Source organism: Crocodylus porosus, unplaced genomic scaffold (assembly GCF_001723895.1).
Source record: "Crocodylus porosus isolate Cpor-Errol unplaced genomic scaffold, CroPor_comp1, whole genome shotgun sequence".
NCBI classification, from domain to species: domain Eukaryota; kingdom Metazoa; phylum Chordata; order Crocodylia; family Crocodylidae; genus Crocodylus; species Crocodylus porosus.
The window spans coordinates 51,656,891-51,663,746 of NW_017728950.1; the positions used below are offsets into that span (position 1 = coordinate 51,656,891).

Below are 6,856 nucleotides of genomic sequence, written 5' to 3' on the forward strand. Positions count from 1 at the left end.
TTTTTTTTTTAAATCTGCTATTGATAATGCATTTTTAATAATATTTCTAACACCTTGGTGGCAGCCTCTCCCCAGGTTCCAGTCTCACCACACCAGTCTCAGTCCCTATGGCTTGGGGCCAGCTTCTGGTATATATAGCAGGGGAGTGCCACCCAGGCACCCCTGCTCATGGCCTACTCTGAGTTGACACATGTTTCTGTAGAAAATTTCAATTTTGACAGAATAGCAATTTCTAATGGAATAATATTCCTTGTAAAGACTTTATAGCAGTTATATTTTTAATCAATCCTGTATGTTTTGACTATATTTTTGAGCATGCTGGAAACACCACCTATTCCTCTGTGGTATCAAGAATAATGAGACTTTTAAATTTCACCTGTAAATAGGTATAACTAAGGGATCTCTTGAAGTGGGTAAGAGCAAGAACAACTACAGCAAGGTTAGGTGGTATTTGTAGATCAAGTATTCAAGGGGGAGCTGCTGGGAAAGAAACTTGATTTGAATACATTTCTCTGGCTTCCTGTAAGTCCCAAAGGGTGATCCTCCAAAGGGGTACTCTGGTTATTTCTGAGCTGGGGAGACCCAGTTTTAACCTTTTTCAGTTATCAGATTTATGTGCAAATAGCCTAAAATCACCATTTTTAAGACACATTAAGGGTGCACACAGGTAGACGCATGGCCTTAACGTTCCTTAAAAATGGCTAATGCTCCTCAAATTGACACATGTAGACACACGCATGGAGAGAAAATTCCTCCCAGGTATCTAATAAATACCTAAATAGACTTAGGCACATTAGTCCAGTGTTACTCCACCCTATCTGCATCCAAAAAATGCCCTTTCGGGTGGCCCCCCTTCCTCCTCTTCACTGCTTTTTTGTGACTGTGACTGTGACTTAAGGCCAATATTACAACCTACTGCAAAAGTTTCAGGGATTCAATCAGGATGAAATAGGATTGAATTTAGGCACAGTGGTCCATTTAGACACCTAAAAGGTGGACAAGGATCTAGCTCAGATGATAGAGCCCCTTTAAGTATAGTCCCTTTGGATGACTATGCTTTACATAAATGTGAAATTATTGTCTGAGGACAAGGAAGAATGGTGACCCTGCAAGCAGCAGTGTATCATCCCAAGCTTTTGTTAATTTTATGCACTTAAAACTAGTAGTGCAAACTGACTAAAGGCAGAAAACGTGAAAGTGAAGCAGCTGTAACATTTTAATGCTTTGGGATAATGTTTTTATGATGTGACAATTTTAGGCCTTGTCAGAATGTAATTGAACTACTGCTGCTTTAAGATTCACAATTGTTTTCAAACAGTAAAATATATTAATATGATGCAGCCCCCTGGCTCTAGTGGAGCGTGCTGTGCTGAAGGTGATAAGTTTGTACCAGATGCACAAACTCCACCAGGGTCACTAGACAGTCAAAGGTGCTACATCAGCCAAAGAGCTCTGTGAACATTAAACTGCAGTAGCAGTTACTGCATTACTATCTTAGCTGAGAAAAGTGGATTAGATCTGGAAGCAGTCTTTTTAGAAGGAAAACTGGGGTTAGAGAAGCAAATGTGTCTTCTGTAGAGGATGGGTTTTAGTTGTGAAAACCTTGGATTTGTATGATTCTTGTGCAGTAGCCCAGCACCTCCTCTACTTCCATAGCCTAATGTTGCTGCCTGTTTGAGCCCCTAGTGAATATAATTAATACTCTAAGGACTTTGGCAGCTGCAGTGGCTTTTCAAGTGTAAAATTTACAGTTCAAAATGTAAGCCATGTGCAATATTGCAATGGACTCTACCAACAGAATGCATCTTCCATGTAGAGGATGATGGTCCAATGAGAATGACTCAGTTTAATTTTAATTAATGTTATTTGTTCATTTAATTGACTTTATTTAATTGTTCCTTCAAAAATGTTATTCCTTAAGTGTGGCTTTTAGCTCAAGATGGATCCTCAGCTCAGCGGAAACCATTTTAGGGTATAAAATCAACTTCAGCTCCTGAGGGCAAAAGCCTGTTTTGTTTGTATCATCTTTTAATCCAGGTTTTTCATTTGGGTGTGTTGGTTTCATGTATGTACCTTTTGTTAGGAAACTTTTTAAAGCAAGGTGAAGTACTCTCAGAATTTGATGCTTTATCTTCGTTCAAGAACTCCAAGTGCTTTAAATAAGCAGGTAGAAGCTGTAGCATGTCTGTAAGAGAGGAAATCATGGGTGAAAAAATGCCTTGCTCTCTCTGCAAGCGATAGGTACAACAGACATGGTCAGAAGCTGCAGAGTAGGAGGGAGGAGGGAGTGAAACCTTTCTCCTCCCCGCATGTCTGACAGCTAGCTCATACAGAATAGAGAAGACAGTTCTTTGTCACCTTCCTTGGGAAGGGGGGTGGGTAGTGAGACAGTGAGCCTTTCCCACCCCAAAGCCCCATGTTTCTAGCATTAAAATCCTGACCACACCCCCAACCTTCATGCTGTTTTACCCTTCCAACCTTCTGATTTCTTATTAAACATTGATTGCAAAGAGTTAAACTGTTTCCATATGTCTAGTATGAGAATGGAGTTTGTGTCCGTTGGCAACCTCAGCTGAATCCAGCTGCAGCTGCTACCTGTGTGTTCCACTGTGTGTGCGCACGTGTGAGCTCATGTGTGTGTGAGTGTGTATGCAGTGACATCTGAACCATGCCCTGATTGTGTGAATGAAACTGTTACGTCTTTGTTGGGGGAGATATTAATTCTGAGCAATTATACCCCCTCATCTGCTCAAAGCTCACAACGGACCATGTCAAACAATATACAACAGAGAAGAATGCAAATAAACTTCAGTCTGCATAGCCCAGCGAAGTAGTTAGCCGCCCACTTACAAGATACTAAACTCTTGTACACATGATACACAAAGAATGCTAGCTACTTTCACCAATCCCTTTGGTCAAAAAAAAAAAAAAAAACCTGCTCCTTGTCTTTATATCTGTGAGATTGGAGTTCTTGCTAATAAAGGAGCTTTTCCCATGATGCAGTGTGATAAGGATTGGCCTACATGTAGCCCAGCAAGCCACTGCTGATGTTTTCTTGATTAGGTGTCTTATCTTCCATTGAGCTGCATCTGATGAAGGTTGCTGACAGCATAATGGCAGGGAAAGCGTCGGACAGCTCCATAAAATGGCAGCTATGTTATGACATGTCAGCCAGGACTTGGTGGATGGTAAGTTGGCATGATAACTTTTTTTTTCCTCCCCAAAAGTTTTTTTCCTCCTTTCTGAACTCCTCCTTCATTGTTGCGATGCACGTGTTACAAAGTTCAGAGTCTGTGCAAAAGTTTCAAGCTCATGTTCGGTTACTCCCGGGAGCCCTAACTATCACTGTGGGTTAGATAAGGTTACTCTTGCATTTTGATGACATGGGCCTTTTTAAAAGAAGACAGTGAGGACAGCATGAGATTTTTTTTTAAAAGCAAAATGCAAATTTTACAGTATGCGCCAAGCTTGCTGGGATGATAGTGTGGAGGTGGAAGCAGTCACAGGAAAAAAAGAAAGCAGCTATGTCATCATGCTTTGGACTAATTGTTCTTGAGTTGGTCTTAAAACAGAGCAATCTGCTGCTTTATTCTGTTTCCTCTGAATAATTATTTAGAAAGTGTATTGTATCACGTTATGAACAGCTTCCTAATCAGTATGCTACTGTCCCCCACACTTCCCCTTCATTTGTAGTCCTCCTCCCTTACAATGAATACAGTAACTGGAGCAACTACTGATTAATATGCCGCTTGGCATAATTAAATTTAGTTAACGAGGCTATGCATATTCAGTCCATTTTTTTCTTTGTTTGGGCAAGCTTGGCTTTCCCCCCTCCCCATATTTATACAGCTGCAAATGAAGAGGAAATAAGGAAAGGAAAAAAAAATAACCTAGGCAGGGTGGACTCTGAGACACAACTTTTTAATGTTACTGGGTGAAGGAGTCCAAAACTTTCTGTGATCAAAAGAGTGGACCCAGGAGCAAGTGTTTTGGGAAAGAAAAGCTTTTCTTCTCACCAATGCTACATGAATTTTCTTCGTATACTGATTTTGTTGTGTGTAGACAATGGTCTCTTGTATGCAAACGCTATGGTATGAATGGGGAACCTTCGGCTGGCTGGCTAACATTCCATTATGAATATTAATTTCATTCTTGGGTTGCTTTGTCTAGTCGTGTATTTTTATCCTTTTCATTCCTTCATTGATTGCCTTTGCTTGTTTGTCTGGATAATTATTATGCTTACTGCATGGGCTGTTTTTTCACAATTACTATAGTGCTGAGACAATAGGTACTTTATTCTTGGCCATAGATCTGGGGAGCACCACTCGTAGCATGTCCCAGTGGCTGGACAGAAGGCAGTTCTCTGATCATTACTGCCTTCCTCCACTGCTTTGCAAGGACACTTTTTATTTTTTTCCAAAGGTGAATGTTGCTGAGCACATTTAGTGAGGGGTCATATATTAAGGGGGAGTATTTGATTTAAACAGTGTTTGCTGCTTGGGATTCTTTATGTACTTTTTAAATGATTGAGAAGAGAGATTTTCTTGTTACTTGTTGAGCTACTGCAGTTTGAGCTATCCTGCTAATTAAAGCAGTTTTGTGAATCAACTATTTTCCCTGGGCATTATGCTTTATGGTAGTGTATTCATGTTTAATTGTTTAATCTGATTTTTATATTGTATGGGTGTACATTACTGAAATGAGCTATTAAAGTAGTTGAGAGAGATTTAGAGGAAGATCCTATAAAATATTTACATGGTAGATTTACTTCTACTTAGTACTGGTCAAAATTAAGTGATGGTTAAAGATGTATTTCAGACTATAGTTTGATTTATAAGTGTGGGACCTAAAGTAAACTTGTGTACAATGTAGATTTTCTCTGAGGATAATTATTCCATATGTTACAAATTTATAACGTTGAAATTGTGAGGGCTAATGTTTATTTTTAATATACTACCAATGCAAAGTTTCTATCAGGAAAAGAAAGCATAAATAAATTCTATGGACTGTTGCATAAGAAATGTATGAGTTTGGATTTTTTTCTGTATCATTGTGAGCAGTGAATTGCAAACGCCTCATGTGAAACAGGAAATGCATTTAGATCGCTGATCACAGTTGTTGAAAAGTTCATTAGCAAATATCAACTTTTATGATGAACATCATTACTAGTATGATCATCTTTTTTATTATGGCTCAACTGTTTTAAAATTGTAATGCAGCACGGATTTTCTCAGTCAACTTTAACGTGACTATTCCTAAAATAATATCTTTAAAAAACTTAAGCTGTTTTAATTTTTTTTCCTAGGAAATAATCTTCCTTTTTATCCCACCCTCCCACCACTGCTCCCCTTCTTATGATTAAATCAAAGAGCTTTTAATAAGTCTGTGCTCTCCAGCTCTGATGTTACAGTATTGCTCCATTGTTTCCTATCTTACTGTTTATTTCAGTCAGATTATTTTATTTTGCTGCTAGGATAACAATTTAATTTTGCTTGATGGAAAAAAAAACCTAACATTAATGACATGTACTGTTTCTCTGTGTTTCATCCAGTATGGGTATGTTTTACTAAACTATAAGAAGGTAAAATGGTTTATTGAGACAGCAATAAACAACCAATTGCAAGGGGGGAAAAAAAACTTACCCCCCCCAAAGCAGAAACTGACAGGTAGATATGGGGGAGGGGGAAGTAACTGTGTTTTAAAGCTTAATTATATAGCTTATTTATTTCTGCATATAAGTCTGTGATGGGGTAAATTTGTGCATGTGTAAAATCTTACATAATAATCATATTATTATTTTATAATCATGTATATTATCATATATACAAGATTCTAGAACTCTGTGTGCTGCGGATTGTACATAGGTTCCCAGCATAGCTGATGGACGCTCTGGTGTTTTTATGATGCTTTTCTGTTTATAAAGAAGTAAGGCTGAATTTCTGAATATTATGATTATTTGATGTATGAACACAAATCACTTTTCTTGTATTTAGTCTTGTTTGAGACAAGATAGTTCAAGGTTATAATCAGAAGCTGTTTTTCCCAATTTACATTACACACTTAAAAATACCATCTCAAACAATGTACAAGCTTACCTACAAAATCAGGTAATGCTGTTTTCTGTATAACTAACCAAAATATATCCACTTATTTTCATCTTATGAACTTACTGAACTTATGAAATGTTACATATCTATGCCAGGCTGTGAATATATCCTTTTATTTGTCAGTTAGATAACATACCAGTTTTTTTACCTGTCTATACAGAACTTTTTTTATTATACTGATTATAAGTGTTACTAATTGTGCCAGCTGCATACCTGGTGCAATATTTTAGGTAACTGGCAATTTGTTACATACATGCGCATGTGTATGTGTGTTTGTACGCCTGCATGGACAATTGCGTATGTATGTACAGTATGTATACTAGAGCCAGAGGAGAACAAAAATATATGCTGCCTAGTCCAAAACATCAAGTAAAGTTATTGAAATAATAGATTTATAGATAATCTAGTAGTTATTGGAAAGCCTGGTTTCATGGAAACTACTGTACAGTTCCTATTAAGCAGAAACTGAAAATGTTTGTCAAGAGTTCACTTTTATATTTTACTTACATTTGCAATTTCAAAATCATCTTGAAGCAAGCCAGTATGTCATCATTCATGCTTCAGACTGTACTCATAGGTATGTCATCTCGAAGAGAGGTTGGTATGCTTTAAAAAGTCAACTAACATATTTTAATGTTAATAATGTGTAAGAGTGATACCAATCCAAGGCTCAATAATAAAGCCAGGTTTTAATACACTATTTGGTTTTACACAAATGTTAATCACATTCTGAGGGAGTTGCAGTATGT

At 37.5% G+C, this 6,856-nt stretch overlaps 1 long non-coding RNA gene across 1 annotated transcript in view; it reads right to left on the reverse strand.

Annotated features, from left to right (window-relative positions):
- Nucleotides 1-4,770, reverse strand: part of LOC109323373 — a 6,587-nt gene extending 1,817 nt beyond the window's left edge. The window contains exons 1-2 of the long non-coding RNA XR_002104644.1: nt 2,936-4,770; nt 2,074-2,185 (exon numbers count right to left, since the gene is read on the reverse strand). This is a non-coding gene — a long non-coding RNA (uncharacterized LOC109323373). The remainder of the gene's footprint in view (nt 1-2,073; nt 2,186-2,935) is intronic.
- Nucleotides 4,771-6,856: the final 2,086 nt, after the last annotated feature.